Here is a 21,448-nt window from a genome sequence, read left to right on the forward strand (position 1 = left end):
TAACTGCTGGAATTCCCCTTTCCCAGTACACAGATAGACAAAACCCAGACACCTGCTCTCCCCTTTACCCCTTTATGACCTAGCCTAGCCCTTTAGTATCTTTTTGACACAAAGAACATTGACGACACCTCAAAGCTTCATGAAATAGACCTGTAAAGCGGGTAAAAACCTAGCCCTAAGGAAAATTGCTTCGCAACATCTTGTTCTGGTATCATACATCAGCAAGACCAGTAAAAACCGGTACGATTAGCAAAATTGAATAGAAACGAGTAGCAAGAGTCACTATAGTTTTGGGAAAGATTATGTAGCTAAAAAATTACTACCCTATAAACACCATTGTGTTTCTGTTCTACGTTAACCTTCGACACTCACTACTTTAACCACAAACTGACTCTGAACTTGAAATATTAACTTAAAAGAGACCGTAAATTCAGGGTAAACTTCTTTTTGTAGGAACTTACAGGACAATGAGATAGCAGAGCTACCAGCTGGACTCTTTAGTAACAACAGGAAGTTGACTGAACTGTAAGTAAAATATTCACGGTCCCGCTAAGTGACTGGCTGTACGCCCTTTGCCAAATTTGTACTAAAATAGACTTTGTTATTAATAGCAAGCAAAAGGGGGTCCGGGATAATTAAAAATTGGAACCAGTAAACAAAGAATTAGCCATTGGTCCGTCCAACAGAGGACCAAAGAGCCAATACCTCTAGAGGAAAGACCGTATTAATGGCACAATTTGATCTAAAATAAGAAAAAACAAAAAAAACAAAAAAAAAAACAACAACAACAACGAAGCAGGGTCTTAATAACCCATACAACAAGCATTACATAAAAATAACACATATGGAAAAACAGACTAGCGTTTACCTTATGGAAAATGAAGATTGAATTCACGGAGAACGATGCATTTTACAAACGTTTACCCGTGTTTTGCTAACGGAAAACCGGACGTTCTGTGTGTGTTTTCGCATCGGTAAATCCCAGTATCCGTTTAGTTATTCGTTAGTTTTTCTTCGCCGAAAACAATTCATTTTCTGGCATTAACCGCTCGGTTAACGCATGGCAAACAGTTTGTTTTCGTTTTATGCATTGGCATTTCTCGAGTGAACAACAACGTATTCACCTGAGTTAACGGCTGAAAATACGCATTTTCCGGGAAGGTTAATGTGTATAAATAGAGAAAAACGTAATGTTTTCCTGGGTTTGCCGTTCGTGTAACGTACAGAAAATGTCATGTTTTCTTCAGTTCGCAACCATTTTTCACCCGGTGAGCGAAATGTTCAAATTAGTTTAGTGGTCGAACGTCTAAATTTTCCAACATTTTTCCACGATGGTGAATTCGAGAAAATTAGTTGAAACGCATTTTTCGGCGTTTTACCATTTACATGTATTGCTGATCGGTTAACGTTTGGAAAATACCATGTATTCTGCCATTCACAGCCGTTTTGCGTTCGGTTAATCGCTGTTCGACCCAATTAGTGCAAGTGACCCGATAAGCTCAATTTCCTCAAATGATCCAGACGGCTCAAATGACTGATTTGCCTGAAATGACCTAATCGGGGTCAGTCTCCTAGATTAGACAAGATATCTACTGGCGTTTTCATGAAGCAGGATTAACAGCAGGAAATAATCATCACGATTGACGAACGACTTATTTTCAGGGCGTTGACCGTCATCATTTTCCAGAAAAAACACTCTAAAAATGCATTGCTCAGACGCGTTGAAAAAAACGTTCCGGAAAACGAACTATTCATTAGCGTTTCTATGAGGCAAGAAAACAATCGACGAACATCGTGTGTTCTTGCCATTCATCATTAGTAATTCTGTGTGAAAACGGTTAGAAGATGGCAGCACTCGTGCGCTCACGAAAACGTCAGAAAATCGTACAGGAAAACAATGCAAGCTGTTCACGAGCCTTTCAATGGGGCAAGAAAAGAAGAATAGACGAAGAACACGTCTTCATGGCCTAATCATAGTCGTTAGCAATTCTGTTAGAAAACACTTGGCAAGTGCAGCGTTTGCACGCTAAGGAAAACAACAGAAAAACGTTCAGGAAAACAAGCAATACACTCGCGTTTTCGTGGAGGAGGAAAGCAATCGACAAACATCATGTTTCATGGCATTCACCATTAGTTGTTCTGTGAGAAAACGCTTGGCAAGTGCAGCTTCCGCGTGCTTAAGAAAACTATAGAAAAATTTTCACCAGCGTTCTCGTGGAGCCGGAAAACAATCAACAACTATCATCAACGTCTATGAATATATGAAAGTCATATATTTGAACTGTGGTTAAATAGCGAGTATGAGAGCGATCTTTGCAGTAATGAACCCTACTTAAGCGTTGATTCATCATTTCACGGGTATATTACGAACCAACCTAATGACCAGCTCTCAGTTGGCTTCTTAGCCCATTTGGTAGAGCACTGCACCAGTATCGCAGAGGTCATGGGTTCGTATCTCGTAGAGGCCTGAAGTTTTTACAGCCCTCATTTTTACTACCACTTCAGCCGCGGTAACGAACACCACGGCGGTGTTCTTTACCGCGAAGATCGTTCTGATACTCGTTCTTTAAGCGCAGTACAAATATATGACTTTCATCTATTCACAGACGTTGAATCATCAATTGACGGGTTTATTACGAAGCAACATAATGACCAGCTCCCAGTTGGCTTGTTAACTCAGTTGGTAGAGCACGGCACCGGTGTCGCAGAGATCATGGGTTCGAATCCCGTACAGGCCTGAATTTATTTCAGGCCTCATTTTTATTACCGCTTGAGAATGTGCGTCCATAAACTGATCAAGAATTCAGCGGTAAATTTCAAATTTTCAAAAATTTCAAAATCGCCCAAACTTTGGCTATTAGTAGTCCATATTGAACTATTTATCGCTGTGGGGTTGATTTGTCAAATGCTGTTTTCTTTCGGCAGAAAATGATGATACCCGATTTCAGGGCCAAGTATTGAAAAATTAGACTAAAAAATTAGCCATGTTGAAGCTGACGGCTTGCCGTAACTATAAACCCAGAAAAGAACCACTTGCAATCAGCTTATTCTGCAATGTTTGCAGGTTTCATATTACAATTCCTATGACATTTGACAAACAATAAGGTATTGAGTGAGATCTGAAAGGAAGCCTTCTGTTTTTCCATGGAAATAACTAGTAAACTTCAAAAAATAATTTACCCTACTACCTTTATCACAAATCAAATGTAATGTTTTTGCTTAGAATGCAGAAGAAGTGGGATTTTAGCTGATATCGATATAGTTTTTTTTTTCTGGGGAAATTAGGTTGTGCTATGTGAAAGTGTGCTCAAAATTGCAATTTTTCGGGAAATCAAACAAGAGATTGCGTGGCCGACGGTGACGGACAGCTCTATCATTCCAGCCCAAAGCCCCAAAGTCGATTAAAATGTATCTTCTTGTTATGGCGGAGTTTTGTTATTTATTAATTTTTTAAAAAAATACAGCAGCTAATGGAATGCTTGTTATATTACTAACTTGGATGATATTTTTATGAGAACAGTCCATAATTATGCAGCACATTTACAGTATTTTTTCAGGTGAATGATGCTGTTTTACAGGTACAAGGGTTAATCAATTGATACCATTTCTATTTTAGAACAGCCGCCAGCTGGAGATAATTTATATTTTAAAGAATCAAAATCTCATCACTGATCACTAGAGGCTATGCAATTGTTGATCTAATAGCCTTGAAATGAACTATTTATCATTGTTTTTATGGTTGCTATTCATAAACAAGTTGTGATCCCAATTCAATTGTAGGGAATTTTTCCCACGGCCTGTCTCACGCTATGCAACTCAGCAATGGCGTTCTCAAGCTCCTTTCATAGAATAACTGGAACAGACTGCTCGTCTGATAGGTTAGATAAAAGCAAGAGTCTTGAAATTGTTACTTTACGCAGTTGCTCAAATGATATTTCGAATGATTGTTCTCACTGGTCATTTTCTGGAGTGAAAACGGAAAGTGAACTTATACTTGCTAGAGTGGGTGTTTTCCGCGAGGACGAGACGCAGAGTTTAGACACAATCTGCTCACACCACCGCCGTGAACTCGGACCTGGCTGGCGGTAAGACCTTTCCAAGTGCTGTGTGCCACAAATCTTATCCCAACAGGAGCAAATAGAAAAGCGGATCGAGGAATTTCGAAAGTGGTGAATTAATTCTCAGCTCCGCTGTCCCTGACCACTGTAGAGCATACGCTCTGAGTGATCCTGACGACCCAAATTATTCTGTGACTTGTGGCCACGCCCATTGTGACAGCTATGACCGCTGGTTGCTTATCTCCTCTGTAATGAGGGAGATTGAGGAAGGCTTAGAAACGGCTGAATGTTCGGACAATGAAAATGAAAAACTGTCTTTTGTTATTTCCCAGGCCAAACAGAGCATTGAATGCTGGAAAGCCCATTTATCGCGGTCTATAAATCAGGATGAATGCAGACTTGACATCATGAGCGGCCTCAGCGCCCCACCCATTTTTCTAGTACTTGACTGGGTGATAAAATATCTCCCACGTAAGTTCCGGGAAAGCCAGTTGGATTGGTTTGGTAAAAGAGGTATATCGTGGCATATAGCAGTGGCGATTAAATGCAACAGCGGAGAAATGGAGATGATGACATTCGTTCATGTGTTTGAGAGTGCTACCGCCCAAGACAGTAGCTTGGTGTCAGGCATACTTGAGGACATCTTTAGTCAACTCAAGACTATTATGCCAGAACTACAGACCATGTATATTCGAGGCTACAACGCTGGATGTTATCATTGTACGCAGACTCTGATTACAGCTTCTCAGATTGCCAAACGTCATGACCTTCAGATCTCTCGGATTGACTTTTCTGAGCCACAGTTAGTCGAGGAAAGGGCGCTTGCGATCGCAAGGCAGCCACTATAAAGTCACAGATGGTGAAATATCTGAATTCTGGACACCACATTGAGATTGCTGCATTCATGAAAGAAGCTATGGAGTCTTCCAGGGGTGTGCAGTCCTCCCAATGCTCCATCCATCAAGAGTTTCAAGTGGGAGAAAGTGAGTTTTGTCAGAAACCCTTGCTACGGCCAGGAAGGGATAAGAACGTGGAGAGCCTACAATATTGGCCCTGGAATAAGTATTCCCTGGACAAACTGCGATGTCCCTGAACAATCGGAACTGCTGACGGTGGAGATCAGGCCCTCGACCATGGAGACTATCACAAGCTTTGTTCTAGTAGTACCCAGACGAATAGGTGGCCGAATCCCCGCAATTGTTGTAGAAGGCAACTCCGATTGTGTAGATGAGTCTTCAGATGAGACAGGCGTTGATGTTGATGTTGCTAACAATTGTCCATTATTTACATGCGTAGAAGAGGGATGTGTCAAGACGTTTATACGGCATTCATCGCTGGTTCAACACTTAGGCTATGGAAAGCACAAGCATGTTCTAGAGTATGAAACGCTCTTTGACAGGGCCACGATAGAATACGCGACTAATCTGGATTGTGGCGCGAGTAAATGCTCAACGGTCCTAGAAGGTAGTAAACCATCACTACCAACTGTGCCCACTACTCTTCCGATGGGATGGGCACTGAAATCAATACAGTCCCGTAGTACAAAGGTTACTGACAATCATAAGCAGTACCTCAATTCCAAGTTTCAAAATGGAGAGAGAACAGGGAAGACAGGCGGACCCCGACTTGTATGCGCGCCGAAGTATGGCTGCCACGTCTGATGTTCTGCGAAAATTTTCAATTTTACTCGGATTTCAGTCAGTTTTTTTATCAGTTTGGTTACACGATGGTCGCACTTTGAACACAGCTCCTGTTTCATTTCAAGCAGCTGGATTGGATCGACCTTCCTTTCACTTTCGAAGACTAAGTTCATTTGGGCTTCGTCGACGACCAATTTCTTCCTGGCACAAACACGGTTACGTTTGCTTCTTATTGCCGTCCCTTGACCTTACTATTTGTCAGGACGTTGAAAGGAATCCTGGCCCACTTACTCATCATTCTACTGGTCGCGCTAACCCGCCTCCTTCTGCTATTTCGCTTGTCGATAAGCCATCAAGTCAAGCCCAAATTGCTACAAAGTTTTACTCCAGAACTGATCTTCTTCGCTTGCGCTCTTCCGGTCCAAGCTATTTGTATCAATCTTCATTATGTCTACTTCAAGCCCTTGGTATTTTTAAGTACCGAGGATGTCGCGCTGGAAAGGCTGATAAAGCTAGGAAACATGCTGTTCATAATATTCTTCCGATTTCTTCTTGACGCCGGGATTCTAGATCATTAAATATTCAACTTGTCACCTCTAATGGTGTCAATCCGTCCGTTTTGAAGCCTCTGAAATCATTGCTGTCACCGAGTCTTTCTTCAAATAATCTTCGCTTTGCAATCTGTAATGCTCGCTCTATCAGGAACAAAGTGGAAACAATCATTGACCATGCTGTTGGCAATGATATCGGTATCTGTATTTTTACTGAAACTTGGTTAAACGATTTAGATTCTGTCTGCATTGCTGATCTTTCTCGTCACGGCTATTTATTCAAGAGTTTTCCACGGCAATCAAATCGATCTGGCGGTGGTACAGGCATTTTATTCCGCGACTCTTTTGATGCCACACTTCTGGACGGGAAGGAACATAATTCTTTTGAATTTTCCGAATGGATTTTGAAGACAACAAATCGCTCTATCCGTATTGTTGCTGTTTACCGCCCTCCCAACTCTTCTGCGTCGGTATTTCTTGATGAGTTTTCGTCGTATCTTGAAAACATTGTCATGTGTCCTGAACCTCTTATTATCGCTGGGGATTTATAACTTTCACATGGATTTGGTGCATAGCAATTGTGCTATAAGATTTAAAGAGTTGCTGGAAACCTTCAACCTCTCACAACACGTAACGATGTCCACGCATATTTCTGGGCATATTTTGGACCTTATCATCACTCGATCCACCAGTGACTTAATTTTGGGTCCCATTAACGTCACCTTACCCATCTCGGATCATTTTTTTGTTGAGTGTTTTATTCGCTTCCCAAGTTCATCAATCTCTAACAAGTCTGTGTCATATCGCAGGTTAAAGAACATCGACATTGATGCATTTAAATCGGACATCACCTCGTCTGTACTTTGCAGTGACACACACTGGAGCAACCTTGGCGATTTATCCAAGCAGTACTCCTCGACTTTAACAGAAATCCTGGATAAACATGCTCCCATAAAGACAAAAACTCTTGTTACTCGTGCAAAGATCCCTTGGTTTAACGCTGATGTTCTCCAGTTTAAACGTATTCGTCGCAAGGCTGAGCGGAAAGCTCTTAAAAGTGGTCTTTCTTCAGATTGGCTTGCTTATCGTAAAATCTGTAATAGATATTCTGCTCTTCTCAAGTCTACTCGAGCTTCTTATTACTCAGATTTAATTGGTCAGTGCGCTGGTGACTCCGGGAAGCTGTTCAAATTGGTTTCATTCCTTTGTAAGGATCCTAATGTTAATGATCTACCACCTCATGATGACCCAGTTCTACTTGCGAATAAATTTGGGGAATTCTTTGTTAAAAAAATTGAACTCATCAAAGATTCCATCAGTGATACTGAAGTTAATCCTCCTTATTCTGATACTGCTGCTCCAGCTGTAGAACTTGACAGTTTTTCGCCGTTATCAGTGGAAGATGTTTGCAATATAATCAGTACATCGTCTAATGCCTCATGCTCCCTGGATCCAATCCCTACATGGCTTGTGAAGTCTTGTCTTGACGTCCTTGCGCCCTCCATTACTCGCATGGTAAATTTGTCTATTCGCCACGCCTATCTTCCCGATGATTGGAAAACTGCAATTGTGAAACCTCTATTAAAGAAACCCGGTCTAGAGTTAACTTATAAAAACTTCCGTCCGGTAAGCAATCTAACATTCATCTCCAAGATCGTCGAAAAGGCGGTTCTTTCTCAATTGTTTAAGCACTGTGAATACAATGCTCCTCTGCCGAAGTTACAATCAGGGTTTAGAAGATTTCACTCTACCGAAACTGCCTTGCTTAAGGTTCAAAGTGATATTCTTATGTCAATGGACCATCAGGAAATTACGCTTCTTGTGCTACTGGATCTAAGCGCTGCTTTTGATACAATCGATCATCAGATTCTCCTTAATGTTCTTGAAAGCGATTTTGGAATCATTGGCTCTGCCCATAAATGGTTTGCGTCTTATCTGTCTGGCCGAAAACAACGTGTTCTCATAAACGATCGATCATCAGATGATTTTCATTTGAACTGCGGTGTCCCACAAGGCAGCTGTATGGGTCCTATTTTATTCATATTATACATATCTCGACTATATCACGTGATCGCTAACCATCTCCCCTCTGCTCACGGATATGCCGATGACACACAACTTTATCTGTCGTTTAGACCCAATGACATATCTTCGCAAGACCACGCCATAGCTGCTCTTGAAGCCTGCATTTCGGATGTCAGCTCATGGTTGATTTATAATCGCCTGTTAATTAACGATTCTAAAACCGAATTCTTAGTTGTTGGTTCCCGCCATCAATTATCAAAAATCGCAATTGATTCCATCACAGTCGGTAATTCTACCATTCAGCCTCTCAACAGTGTTCGAAACCTGGGTTCCTGGTTTGACTCCAATATGTCCATGTCCATTCACATTGGTAAGATCTGCAGCAAAGCTTTTCATGGATTGTATAAAATTCGCCAAATTAGGAAATTCCTCAGTCCTGAGTCCACGAAGACTCTTGTTCACGCATTTGTGACTTCGCATTTAGACTATTGCAACTCCCTTTTATTTGGCGTACCCAAGTACCAGACTGAGCGTCTTCAGAAGGTGCTCAACGCCGCTGCTCGACTAATTTTTAGGATTCCCAAGTTTCACCACATCTCGTCCGCCTTATATAATCTTCACTGGCTTCCTGTGGCTTATCGCGTCCATTTCAAGTTGTTACTTTTAATTTATAAAGCTTTAAATAACCAAGGCCCACTATACATAAAAGAATATCTGCAGCCACACAGTGTCAAGGGTCATCAGCTACGTTCCTGCGATCAGGGTCTCCTTAAGGTCCCAAGAACTAACTTTAAGACCTTTGGTGATCGTGCCTTTGCCCGTTCTGGACCTTTTTTGTGGAACGAACTGCCGCTTGAAATTCGAAATAGTCCAAGTGTAACGATTTTTAAGTCAAAGCTTAAGACACATCTATTCAAGCTGGCTTACAGTTTGTTTTGATATTTTGTCGTTTATCATTTTAATATTTGTAGTTAATAATGTTGTAAAGCGCTTTAGAATATTTTATAATTTTAGCGCTTTAGAAATGTAAATTATTATTATTATATTATTATGAAGTATCTAAAGCCATGAGGAATGCAAAAGATAGCAACGGGGAGAGACTATTTAGCTATGGAAATTTTCTCACAAACCAGCAAATTAGCGGTTACTTTTCTCGCCTTGCTTCTAAGCACTCACATTTAATCATATATGACTCCTACAACATCTGTGAGTTAGTTTTGAACTCTTATCTTGGCCCCTTTACTGTACTTATGTTACGGGGTATCTGTGAATCCTTTGGTCTTGAGATATCGGAAATTACAGTTCGAAGTAAAAAGCCATTTGTGGCCTTGCTCTCAAACCTGGTACAAGGCTGTACCTGTAGCTGTGGCAAGCGCTCATAACTGTAGTCGGTACACGTTATTACTACTTGGCAGCTCGATTTCATCGTATCTGGCCACCAAAGTGATTCTCGTCATTTTTTGGCGAGACACCGAATTATTTGACAAATGAACCTTATTTAGAGATAAATACTATTATAGGGACGACTGATAGCCGGAGTTTGAACAATTTCGAGTTTTCGCATTCTTGCCCCCTATTTACGACTTCGTTTGATCCTTGGAGACATTCGCTCTTAGTTTGTTGTAAATTGAGAAGTATCTGTTCTGTAACATATACTTTGGTGTCTAGTATCTAAGTTAGTTGTTGCGAAAATTTTTTATGAATCGTTTGTAGAAGGCTTGTAAGCCAATTAAAAAACACAGTGGCGTAAACAAACCCACTTGAAAGCCAATTTACCGTAGGAAAAAATAAACCAGTCAACCTCGGGCTTGAAAATGCTGCCCCAGTCTTGCGACCTCGGGAAGCATTTTCAAGCCCGAGGTTCACCAGCGTACAGTTTTTCACTATATGGACTTCCCACCCGGCAAACCACACGAGCGCGTTAACATATACATGTTAAAGATAAAAATAAAACAAGAATAACGATAAAAACGACAAGAAAAAGATTAATACATGCAAATAGCACGACTCAACTACCACAGGAATGACCACTCTATTTACAATGAGCTTTTTTGTTGAGCATGGGCGGAAATAATAGATCTGTCTGTCACGGTCGGTCGCAAAATCTCTTGTTTGATTTCGCGAATATGTGCAAGTTTAAGCGCTCTCATTAACTACAGCCTTATTTCCCCAGAACAAAAGTCATATCAGTTAAAAGCCCAATTGTAAAGGGGCTGGACCCCTAAGTTTAATTTAATTTGTGATAAAGGTAGTAGGGTAAAATTGTTTTTCAAGCAAGGAAGTAATTTCCATAAAGCCTGAACATGGGGAGATCTTTCAGATCTCGCACAATGTCAGACTTCTTTCCAAATGTCATAGAAATTACAGTGCAAAACCTGGAAGAGTTTTGAAATTAGCTGATTGCATGTGAATATCTTCTGGCTCGTTATTTAAGGCATCAGGTTTTCTTGAAAATTGCTAATTCCCAAGCCTAATTTGCTCACATCTGGCCCTGAAATGTAGTATCGCCATTTTCCGCCAAAACAAAAATCTATTCGAGAAATGAACCACAAAGCGATGAATAGTTCAGTATGGACTATCATTACATAACTCGGGCAGTCAGAGGGCCAATAACTAAAATCAACCAATCGAAATGCTTTATTGTCGGTCAATATTCTCTCAGTATTGGACCGGGCACTGTCCCGAATGGTCCCGAATGATACCGCTCTTGTGTCCCTTCGAACTTCAGTCGTATAATAAATCTCTTATTAACCAAGCTTGCTCGGGACCGTACTGGAAGAACATCAGCCCTCGGTCTTTTTTTTACGGACCGAGCACAGCGAGGTCCGTACTGTCAAGACCTCGGGCCGATATTCTCCCCGTACGGCCCTCGCGCTTGGTTAATAAGATATATTTAGTAGCCGGAGTTTGAGCAAATTTCGCTTTTCACATTTTTGCCGCTAGTTTCCGATTTTGTTTGATTCTTGCTGACACTCACTCTTAGGTCGTGTTTGTTACTGCGAAGATCGCTCTCATAGTCAACAAACATCATGTTTTCATGGCATTCACCGATGGTAATTCTGCGGTAAAAGTCTTGGAAACTGAAATCCAGCTTTCGTGCGCTCGGGAAAACTATAGTAAAACATTTAGGAAAACAAGCTATATACTAGCGTTTTCGTGGAGCAGGAAAACAATCCCAAACATCATGTTTTCATGGCACTCACCATTAGTTATTCTGTGGGAAGACGCTTGGGAATGTAGCGTTCACGCGCACGGGAAAACTTGAGAAAAACATTAAGGAAAACAGCTATTCATTGGTATTTCCCTGGTGCTGAATAACATGCGATGAACATCGTGCTTTTCTTCAGCTTTACTGAGAGCGAACAATGAATTTGCCGTCCGTTTCCAGATATCTGAAAGCGTTGGTATAATGTTAAATTTTTCAATCATCCACCATTTCGAACCTTGATACCCCCAGTAAACAAAGCAGATGAGCAAGCGTGGTTGGAAATCAATTTGCCAAAGAATGCAGTACTTGAACAAGTGCTTGTTCGTTAGTTCAGACGAGCTTTGTAAGCCAGAAGTTTTGGGTAAAGGTGTCCAGGCCTTCCAACCTTTCTTCAAGACTTTGCACTCGGTGAAAATCATAATCTTTGAACACACTATCCAGCTCTAATAAAAAGGAACTTTTTTGTCACGTGCAGCATTTCAATTTCAAAAACATGAACAGCCCACTTATCTTTGTACTGTGTACTTTTAGGCTTCGAAGGTTCAAACCCAAACACTTCCCTGTGGTAACTTTTTTAGTTCAAAACCGGGTAGACTTACACATTGCTAGTTCTTCCGCTTCTCAAAATTGCAATTGAAGAGGTCAATGGAAAGTGCTACTGCCTCTGATTAAAATGAAAACACCTCTCATTACATTGGCTAGCAAAATGTACATGTGTTAATGAAGCAAAAGAAAGATAAACTAAATATATGCGTGATTTTCCACTTTCCTCGTGATCAAGAAACCCTGATAAAACACTTGCCCTTTTTATGAAATACTACCTCCAAGAACTTTAGCTGTAGTTCCCAAGCTCTTTTCTAAAGGACTCAATAAAACAGTTGTTTGGTGGAAAACCTGTAAACTAGCTTCTAGCTAAGTGTTTCTCCACGTTCAAAACTGTTTATTATGTTTACTATCATTATAAAACAGACTCAGTCTAGGAATCATGATTACCCGTTAAGTACATGTTAAATTCAATTTATTTCCATTTCTTAGGTATTTCTTATGACCTCAAAATCTCTTTATTAACAGTGCAATCTCGTTAACTTCGGTTCTAGGCTCCTTCTTTGATTTCTTGCATCAGAAAGAGTTTGTAAGGCTGCATTTTTTGTTAAAGCTGAGTGTGAGGTGTTTAAACTTAGGGGTCTTCGACAACCATAATATTGGATTGAAAGAAAGTGGCATTGTTGTTAGAGCGTGTGAGTTGAACAGAGGCAAATTTACCCTGTCAAAGGTTATAGCATCAACCACAATACCTATAAACAATTGCTCATCAAGAGGACAAATTTACTTATGGTGATTCCCCTTGTTTTGCACTGCGCAACCTTTTCTGCGCATAACATTGCAACATCGAAGATGGCGGCCATTCTTCCCGCGAGCGTGAGAAGGACAAGGGCCGCTTTTGCAAAGCGAAAGCTTTTATTCGCAATAAGAATGCCAAAAGTTGGCTGAAAGGTTCCTGGTCTGCTCTTAAGAAACAAGAAAATGAAAAGAATATGCATGATCCGGATGTCCCCAGTGGATTTCCACTTTGCAGCCGTCGAGTTGTAGAATTAAATGTCCTCACTGAGGTTTTCGATGGACGCTGTGAAGCCTGTGGGGCAGCTCTACGGCTCTCCGACTGCATATGAGAAACACTGTCTGGGCTAGGATCCTTACTCTACATATGCTGTTCAAACTCTGAATGTGGAGAGACAAATATCGGTCGAACAAACAAGAGCCACCGTAGCACCGGAACAACGCGAGGGAGACCAATCTTTAGTGAAAACAGGAAGCTCGCTGCAGGTTTGTTTACATTTAACGTTGATAAAAATATTGTTTTGCAGCATCTATTTAAGATCTAGCCAATTTTTTGAAATGTTGAATGGACATATCTATAGGAATGCTACACGTAGGAATAGGTCCTACCCACGTAAACGAGTTGTTGTCAGCCATGAATATACCATCACTTGGAGAGTCCACGCTGAAGGCTCGCGAGACCGAAGTAGGGCCCCAAATTAAAAAGTTGGCAAAGGAATCATGTCTGGAAAGTTTAGAAGGCGAAAGAAACCTGTGGAAAGATGATAATGAAAAGGGAAATGTGGAGATAGGAGCATCAAATGACATAGGATGGCAAAAAAGGGGAAAAGCCCACAACAGCCTGACAGGTACACTGCAAATTCTACATCTGAAAGAATTGAAAAGGGCGCATTTGGATATGCATTTTCATACAAAGCTGCTATTTTTTTTCTCTGGATTGTTCTTTAGCTTACTGACAGTTCTGGTGTCTGCCAATAGTCAAAATTAATTAAACAAATGAATAAAATATTATATCCTCACTTTCACCGCTAGGTGTTGGCTCCATGGTTGGCCTAAAAACTGGCAAGGTGATTTGCTATGGTTCAAGGTCAAAAAGGTAATGTATATACATGTATTTTGTCTACTAGCACCTTGTTGTAAACAACAAGAGCTATGGTTTTTTTTCAATTTGACCAAAAAAGTACAGAATCATTCGACATATGACCTCACCCATATTTGCCTCCTATTGAAAGTGTTACCCAGGACCTTTACTCACAATGTCTTTTGCAAAGGTGTGCAACATGTGAAACTGCCAGCAGACAGTCAAAAAAGCCTCACATACACAACTGCAGGCTCAATTAGGAAGGCTCGTCAAAAGCTATGGAAGCTGATGTTTGTGTTGATCTAGTCAAAAGGTAATTACTAACCAGGTATGTAAGAGTAAAAATAAAATATAAAATAACAATTATAATATAGTTGTTAACATGTTAAAATCACAGTTTATTGCTGCAAAGAGAGACTTGTGGAATCTGTTCTTATGATATCAGTGTTATAGTAATGACACTTGAGCCATAAACAGTGGAAAGTGTTACAATACCTTACACCCTTGGTAATAAGGATTCAAAATTTGACAAGAAAGCAAACATAAAAATGCACCTTCATTTTATAATATGAGTATGTTAAAAATGCAGAAAAGAAAATACTTTAGGATAATGCCTTGGTGTAGTTTGAATGCCCTCACTTTTTATGGCAAAAAAATTTATTTTTGTGGTTTTACTCTGCTTAACAGTTGTGGAGAAAAAAATGTAGTTGTATCTGTACATGTTGAGGATGATGACTCATCCACCATAAGCAAAGTGAGGAAAAATGTTGAGCATGAGGTTGAAAAATGGTCAGACGTAGTCCATGCTGAAAGATCCTTTGGTAGCTCACTATACAGCATCAAGACCCAAAAGAAAGCCTGACAGATATGGTGATACAGTATTTCCAGCGATGCTTTGGTTACGCACTAAAGAAGAGTAAGGATGATGAAGAAGGTGTGCGAAATGGTGTGAAGTCTATTGTGCCCCATGCTTATGGTAACCATTCTTCCTGTGTCAACTGGTGTGGCTACTTAAAAAATTCTGCATCCTACAAACACAGAGGCCTTCCCCATGGCAAGGATCTGATGGACAAAAGCTTGAGGCAGTCCCTGGAAAAGATCCTAGAAGTAAGTACAGTGTACATGTATGGTGGCACAGCTCGCTCCTCACAAATTCCCTATTCCCACCATTTTACATGTAGTAGAGGAACACAACTCTTAGAAAATAGTGTTCGTGCTTATGATTGTATTCTAATTAATAACTACAAGGGATAAAGTTATAAGTGTTAGGGGACTATCAATTTCTTTCTCAGTTTTACAAGCTTTTATGAGATACCAAATTTTAGTGAATAAAAATCATTTGTTTCTTCAGTTTAGATTTATGCTTCAAATGCCAAGAAGCTAGCTGACCCCTTGGGTTGAACCAGGTAAATGAAGCACTCGACAACACTATAGGAAGCAAAGCTCCAAAGACCAGACACTATGGATCTAGCAAAGGCAATGACTTCTGGTGTTGCATGTGCTGTTCGCCAAAAGAACTTAGACCAATCTAATGTTTCTCAGGTGAGCAGATATAATATTATGAGCATTTTGTACACTTCCCAATTTGTGAGATCTATAATTTGAACATTACACATTATCCACCATGTCCAGTGTTGTACTACCAGTACCTTGCATATCATAAGTCACAAAAAAAAACAAATCAGTAAAACCTCACAATATTATTACTTAGAATATGGTTTTCACTAAGACTGGTGAATTTTTCTTAGGCTTTTATGAAGACACAAGTATCTCCAGGTTCCATTTCTTTAAAGTTTGCAAAGAAAATGGACAAGAAAAACTCTAAGTTTGAAAGAGAAACAGAGAGCAAGAGAGTACAAGAAGAAAAGAATTGAGAAGAAAGAGAAGCAGTTGAAAAAGACAAAACAGCTTGAGAACAGAGAAGGGCAACAGTATAGTTGTGGAATGGGCTTTCATGGACACAATGCTGCTCAGGAAATTCCAGTACCACCTGCAGCCTCAAAGATTGAGAAAGTATCATTGACCAAAGACTACCATCAAATCATATTTGATTTGGAAACATCTGGAAGGGGAAATTAGCTTTGCAGGGTGGCGGCAGCTAGTTTAGTAAAAATGTAACAAAGTGAATATAATGATGTTTGTCTTAGCAGGGTATTTCTGAATTGCACATTAGAGAATAATTATGTTTAATGATGGAATTGTTTTTCTATTTTGATAGATTGCTGAATACTCATCTTGATAATTTGCATCACATAGATTCCTTTGTTTTATCATGCCTTGTTCTTAAAGTGCACCTAAACCCAAAACCTTTTTTTCGCTTAAGGGTATTTTTTGGAGTATTTCTTTGCAAAAACTTTTTGATTTGCTCAAATCTTCGACTTTCTCTGCCCAGTCAAAATGAGGAAAATCTGCCGCCATCTTGGCTCACGACCGAGTTTAAAGAGGAATGGTTGTAGCAGGTAATGTGACGTCAAATTAAGAACACGAACGTTTACATTTCGCACATTTTCATTTTTTTGGGAAGGTTGTAGTTGATATTGTCCGAAAATATGCCGACTAAGTGTGTTGGACATAGGACTATGTAGCAATGTGTGAAATTTGCAAGAAGGTATCGCGCTTCATACATTCCTCCTACAGCACACCTAGTCGGCATATTTCGGACAATATCGACGACAACCTTCCCAAACAGGTGAAAATGTGTGAAATGCAGACTTTCATGTTCTCGAGTTGACGTCACATTACCCGCTATAGAACCATTCCTCTTTAAACTCCGTTCTGAGCCAAGATGGCGGCCGATTTTCTGTATTTTGACTGGGCACAGAAAATTGAAGATTTGAGCAAATAAAAAAATTTTTGCATAGAAATACTCCAAAAAAAAACCCTTTTTTGTTACGCGAAAAAAAAAATTGGGGGTTTAGGTGCCCTTTAAACAAAATAGGTGAGATGCAAATTAGCAGGACAGGTATTCAGAAATGGCTCCTATTTTTACTTTAGATAATTATACCTTGCATAGATGCACTAAGCTTTTTTATTACACTTTTCTTTGTATTATCTTTATAAAGTAATAATTGGATTACAATATTGTAAAACAGGTAATGATGCTGAAATCCTACAAATTGCAGCAACAGATGGTAAAGATGAGTTCTCTATTTATATCAAGCCCTGTAATGTAATATCACCAGAAGCATCTGCTGTGAACAGACTCACCTTCCAAAGAGGAATACTGTTTTATGATGGGAAGCCAATCACTGATGCCATTGCAACTGATGTGGCCCTTAAGACCTTCATTGAAAATTGAAAATCAAGAATGCTTTGCATTTTAGTTGTACACAATTGCAAATCCTTTGATGCCAGGTTCTTGGTGCAAGCAGCAGAGAAAGATGGAGTCATGGAGGACTTAGTCAAAACAGTTTCTGGCTTTACAGACTCTCTTCCAGCATTCAGGGAACTGCTTCCTGAAAGGAAATCCCATAGCCAAGAAAACCTTGTTCAAGATCTTCTTTGTAAATCCTATGAAGCTCACAATGCTCTTGCAGATGTGCAAACACTCTACCAGCTATAGTGAACAAGTTTCTAAATGTCAAACTGATACAAAAGCACAGCTTCAAAGTTTCATGGGTGGCATCCTATCAAAAGCTCCTAAAAGAAAAGAAACTTCTGGTTAATACCCTGCAGCCATTAGTTAGAGAGAAGTACATTTCAGCCTCAATGGCCATTAAGTGTACAAGCTCAGGTTTGGGTCTCCCTCACCTACAAGTGGTATGCCAAAGAGGCAAGGAAGAAGGGGTGAAGCAAGTTCTGATGGAGAGGTTTGACAACAAACCCAGAGTCTCCTCAAACAAGCGGGTGCTGGCGCAAATATGTCAGTACTCTATAGATAATGCAAATTAAGATTGTGATTTGCGCAATTAATGTTTTGAAATAATTTTTGCACAGAAAATGTAGTAGTCAGAATGAGGACCAGTGAGACATTGAAGTGTGGTTCTCAGTGAACTATAAAAAGCAAATTTTAAAGTACAGTTTGTATTTTTCAGAGTATACTACATTCTACTGTATATATCACTTTTCGATATTTCATATTTCATATTTCCACCGTGAGTTTTGACTTATTAATTACGTGATTACTCATTGTATACATCGTTAGTTTTAAGGGCCTCACTGAAAACCGCTATGGCGAGCTGGGCTCCCTCTTTAAATATTTCTTAATTAAGAACTCCTATTAGAGTGATGGGTGAAGAATTCCCATTTTGCTGTGTATAGAAACCGAAAAACAAAACATACAAAGAATAGGAATCAATAGTCTTTTTTTCAAGTTTCTTTGTCAAGCCTTTATTGCCCCAAAGCAAAAAATATTGAACCCTAGCTCACTGGAATTAACAAAACGCCAGCGCAACAAAACAGTTTCAACTAAAGGTTTATAGCTTCAAAATCTCATCAAATCTTGACTTACCTCATATCTGTTATTTATGCAGGCTTTCTAAGTATGAATTTCTGTGTTGGCGATATCAAGAACATGAAAACAACCGAAAACAAGCTTAATATCGAGTGCATACTTCGAACACGATGGGCACCATTTTGTGTCTCGTCCCAGTCCTCACCGTGCAAATTCTCTATCCTGACTGTGATCTCAAAACCACGTCCACCTTTCACGGCAGTTTGTGAAAGTGTCACAAGCACGGTGACACCCGTTTTTTTTTTTTTTTTTTTTTTGGTATTTGCTATGAATAGTCTAAGAAAGAACACATTTGAAGAAGGAAAAATTTTGATAGTAGAAAAATTTTTTTGGAAAATAGTTCCGTACTTGGTGTATTTTGGCCAAGGCGAGGACTTCAAGCTAACCACGAAACTGTCCGAAAAAGTGCAAAATCCCCACAACCAGGCCATCAAAAACAGCTAAAAAGAAGCAATGCTACTTATTTTGATAAAAAAAGCTTTAATTTTAAAGTAAAATTTTGTGTCTTTCAAGTTACCAAGGCTAAATTCTGTATAAAGGTGATTTTGTTTCGAATTTTTAATGCACAACCAGTAAAAATACTCCATTTTAAGAGCCTGCTGACGCTTAAACAAGCACGTTGACCCCATTTTTTATTGCATTTTTTTAATGTTTATTTCATGAATTACCCTAAGTCACTTTGAAGTCGACTTAAATCGCCTAAAGTTGCAATGTTCTTTTTGCCAATTTTGTTTAAGTCTCCTTAAGTCACCTTGAATTGCTCAAAGTCGCCCAAAGTTACGGCGACTTAAGGCCCCAGAGTAGGCCTGAATTGGGAAACAAAATGTACGTGCTCACAAGTCTGGTGTAGAAAGTAAAGACAAAAAATTTATATCCGAGCCTGCAAATTGTCCGACCTACAATTCTGCAGACTTTCTTGTCTAAGTTTTTAATTTGGTTTATGACTTGTACCTCCATCACTGATCATCACACAAGTACAACCTTATCAAATTTTTACATAGGTTACATAGGTTAAATTGACCACTCCCCATAAGGGCTTTTCAGGGCCAGCACCCCCCATCCCACCCCAGGGGAGGACATCCACCACACAGTCGTCTCGTGCGTAGGAAATTAACGTCTGCTACCCCTAACCCTGCAGGAGACGAGGCCTACGGTTTATTTGTCCTTATCCGAGAAGACTAGATTATCTATCCATTTCCTGTTCTAGAAAGGTAGCAAACTCCCCTTAGTTATTTTGAGACCATGAGTATTGATCCGGCCGGGGCTTGAACCCTCGACCTCTCGCACACACAACACAATCCGGCGCTCTTACCAATTGAGCAAACAACTCTGATAGGCCTTATAAGGGCAGAAGATGTCTTACAGCAGCAAGGCGTACGTCAGTAATCATAAATGGAATACTGGAGAATTTGCCATTGCCAGCATTTATTTATGCTCCTGCGGAGAATGCTCTTCAGGAACGTTTTCTTTGGGTAATGAGACGTTTTTACAAGTAACATCGATTTTCGGCTATCTCTTCGTAGAAGAGATCAAAGAATATTTCTTGAATTCTGGGCGTAGAATTCTACCCTTACTCTCCCTCAGAAAAGAAATGGCATCAACGTCTGGGACCTGGAACGAATTTAAAAAAGAGATTGACTCAAGGAGATCCTGATATAAACAGGCTGGACTGAATTGCCAAACAACATGACATCGTCTGTGCCAACGCTAGGAGTCTATAAAACAAGTGCGTTGCTGATGACAAGATGGTGAAAGCTGTCAGCAACTTGGCGGGCAAGACGACCTTGATGGAGCAAATAGCAAAGAAAATTATTCAAGCTAAAAAACCACTCAGGTTGTAAAACGAGCAATCAACCCATAATTAATAAACCTCGTTATTAAACATTCTCAAAAATGTAACTATACTAAATCGTCAAACGTGTATTCCACCAATGGCAACGTGAATATCACGTTCCTTAGCACACTCGAACGTCGTTCGAGCTGTAAAACTTCAATCTCTCATGCACGATTCTTTTAAAAAACCGTAAACATAAAATCGAAGCATTGTTTCTTTATCTTACTAATTACTTAACGTATCTACATTGCTCATGTCCACATCTTCGTCCAAAGGCAATCGTGCATATCCATAAGGATACGAAATGAAAGTCTCTCTGTTCGCTACCCGCTTGTTAAAGACCCGCAGTCCGTATCGTTTGACTAGTTTCACAGTTTTGACTTCTTTACTGGAGGCTTCTCTGATAAAGCGTGACTACATCTCAATTGCGTCTCTCATCTTCAAGAGGGCGCTTAATTTCGTCCCAGACATTTATAAGCGCGACCTCCTAGTTCAGTAAGTTTCCTTGGCTTCCCGCTTCCCTTTTTTTCCGCCGATTTCTATTCTGACTGAGAGTGCCTCCTCCTGATATTCTCAGGCCTTGTCATATTTACCAAGTGATCTGCACAATGTTCTTAGGTTTCCGTCTCTTGTTGCCTCTCCTTCTTTATCGCCGATAGTTTAGACGAAATACGAAAACATGGTATGTTCAGGAGAGGGTTGTTCACCGGTTGAAACAGTTCGTGTGGAGCTGTGATTTGTTGGGTTGTGGATTTGTTGAGGCGTTCCCCAAACTTGCCCCAGAAGGAGTTTAACATTAATAAAGCCACCGACGGTTTTACGACCTGGGTTCTTCTGAATCTGCTCAGAAACTAACTTGATTTTCTCCCGCTCCTTATACTCTCGCACATACCGGGCCTGGATCGGAATTCTCGCATTGTCACCCACGATGGTCAACGGCTAGCCTCTTAATTAATTTTCAGCCAGGTGTTGACACAATTGGCAAAACGTCTCTTGACTCTTTATTCTTTGGGAAAGTGGCACACCTCGTGAATTCTTACCATAGGTGAGTTCCCAAAGTTCTCCTATGGTGCGGTCGGGATGTTCACAAGCCTTCACCGCGATCTGGAAAGCATCTAGGACATCCCTGCCAAACGCAACCATAAAACTCGTGAATGGTACGTGTACAAGTATCATATCTATCAATGTACATAACGAGTTGAACTGTTATGCCATCCCTCCCCCCCTTTTCAGGAAGTCAATTACCATAACTTATCCAGT

The 21,448-nt window shown here is 40.1% G+C and overlaps 1 long non-coding RNA gene and 1 pseudogene across 2 annotated transcripts; one reads left to right on the forward strand and one right to left on the reverse strand.

Moving 5' to 3' along the window:
* The first annotated feature begins 12,842 nt into the window (after positions 1–12,842).
* Positions 12,843–18,213, forward strand: LOC111319082 (uncharacterized; annotated as a pseudogene). Its single transcript, XR_016001418.1, has 7 exons — positions 12,843–13,668; positions 13,853–13,916; positions 14,092–14,214; positions 14,589–15,008; positions 15,258–15,443; positions 15,650–15,984; positions 16,994–18,213. The product of XR_016001418.1 is annotated as an uncharacterized LOC111319082 (transcript).
* Positions 14,279–18,921, reverse strand: LOC148742872 (uncharacterized). Its single transcript, XR_016001421.1, has 3 exons — positions 18,352–18,921; positions 17,109–17,540; positions 14,279–14,990 (listed from the first exon to the last, which is right to left on the reverse strand). It is a non-coding gene; the product is annotated as an uncharacterized LOC148742872 (long non-coding RNA).
* Positions 18,922–21,448: the final 2,527 nt, after the last annotated feature.

Source organism: Stylophora pistillata, chromosome 1, assembly GCF_964205215.1.
Source record: "Stylophora pistillata chromosome 1, jaStyPist1.2, whole genome shotgun sequence".
NCBI lineage: Eukaryota > Metazoa > Cnidaria > Anthozoa > Scleractinia > Pocilloporidae > Stylophora > Stylophora pistillata.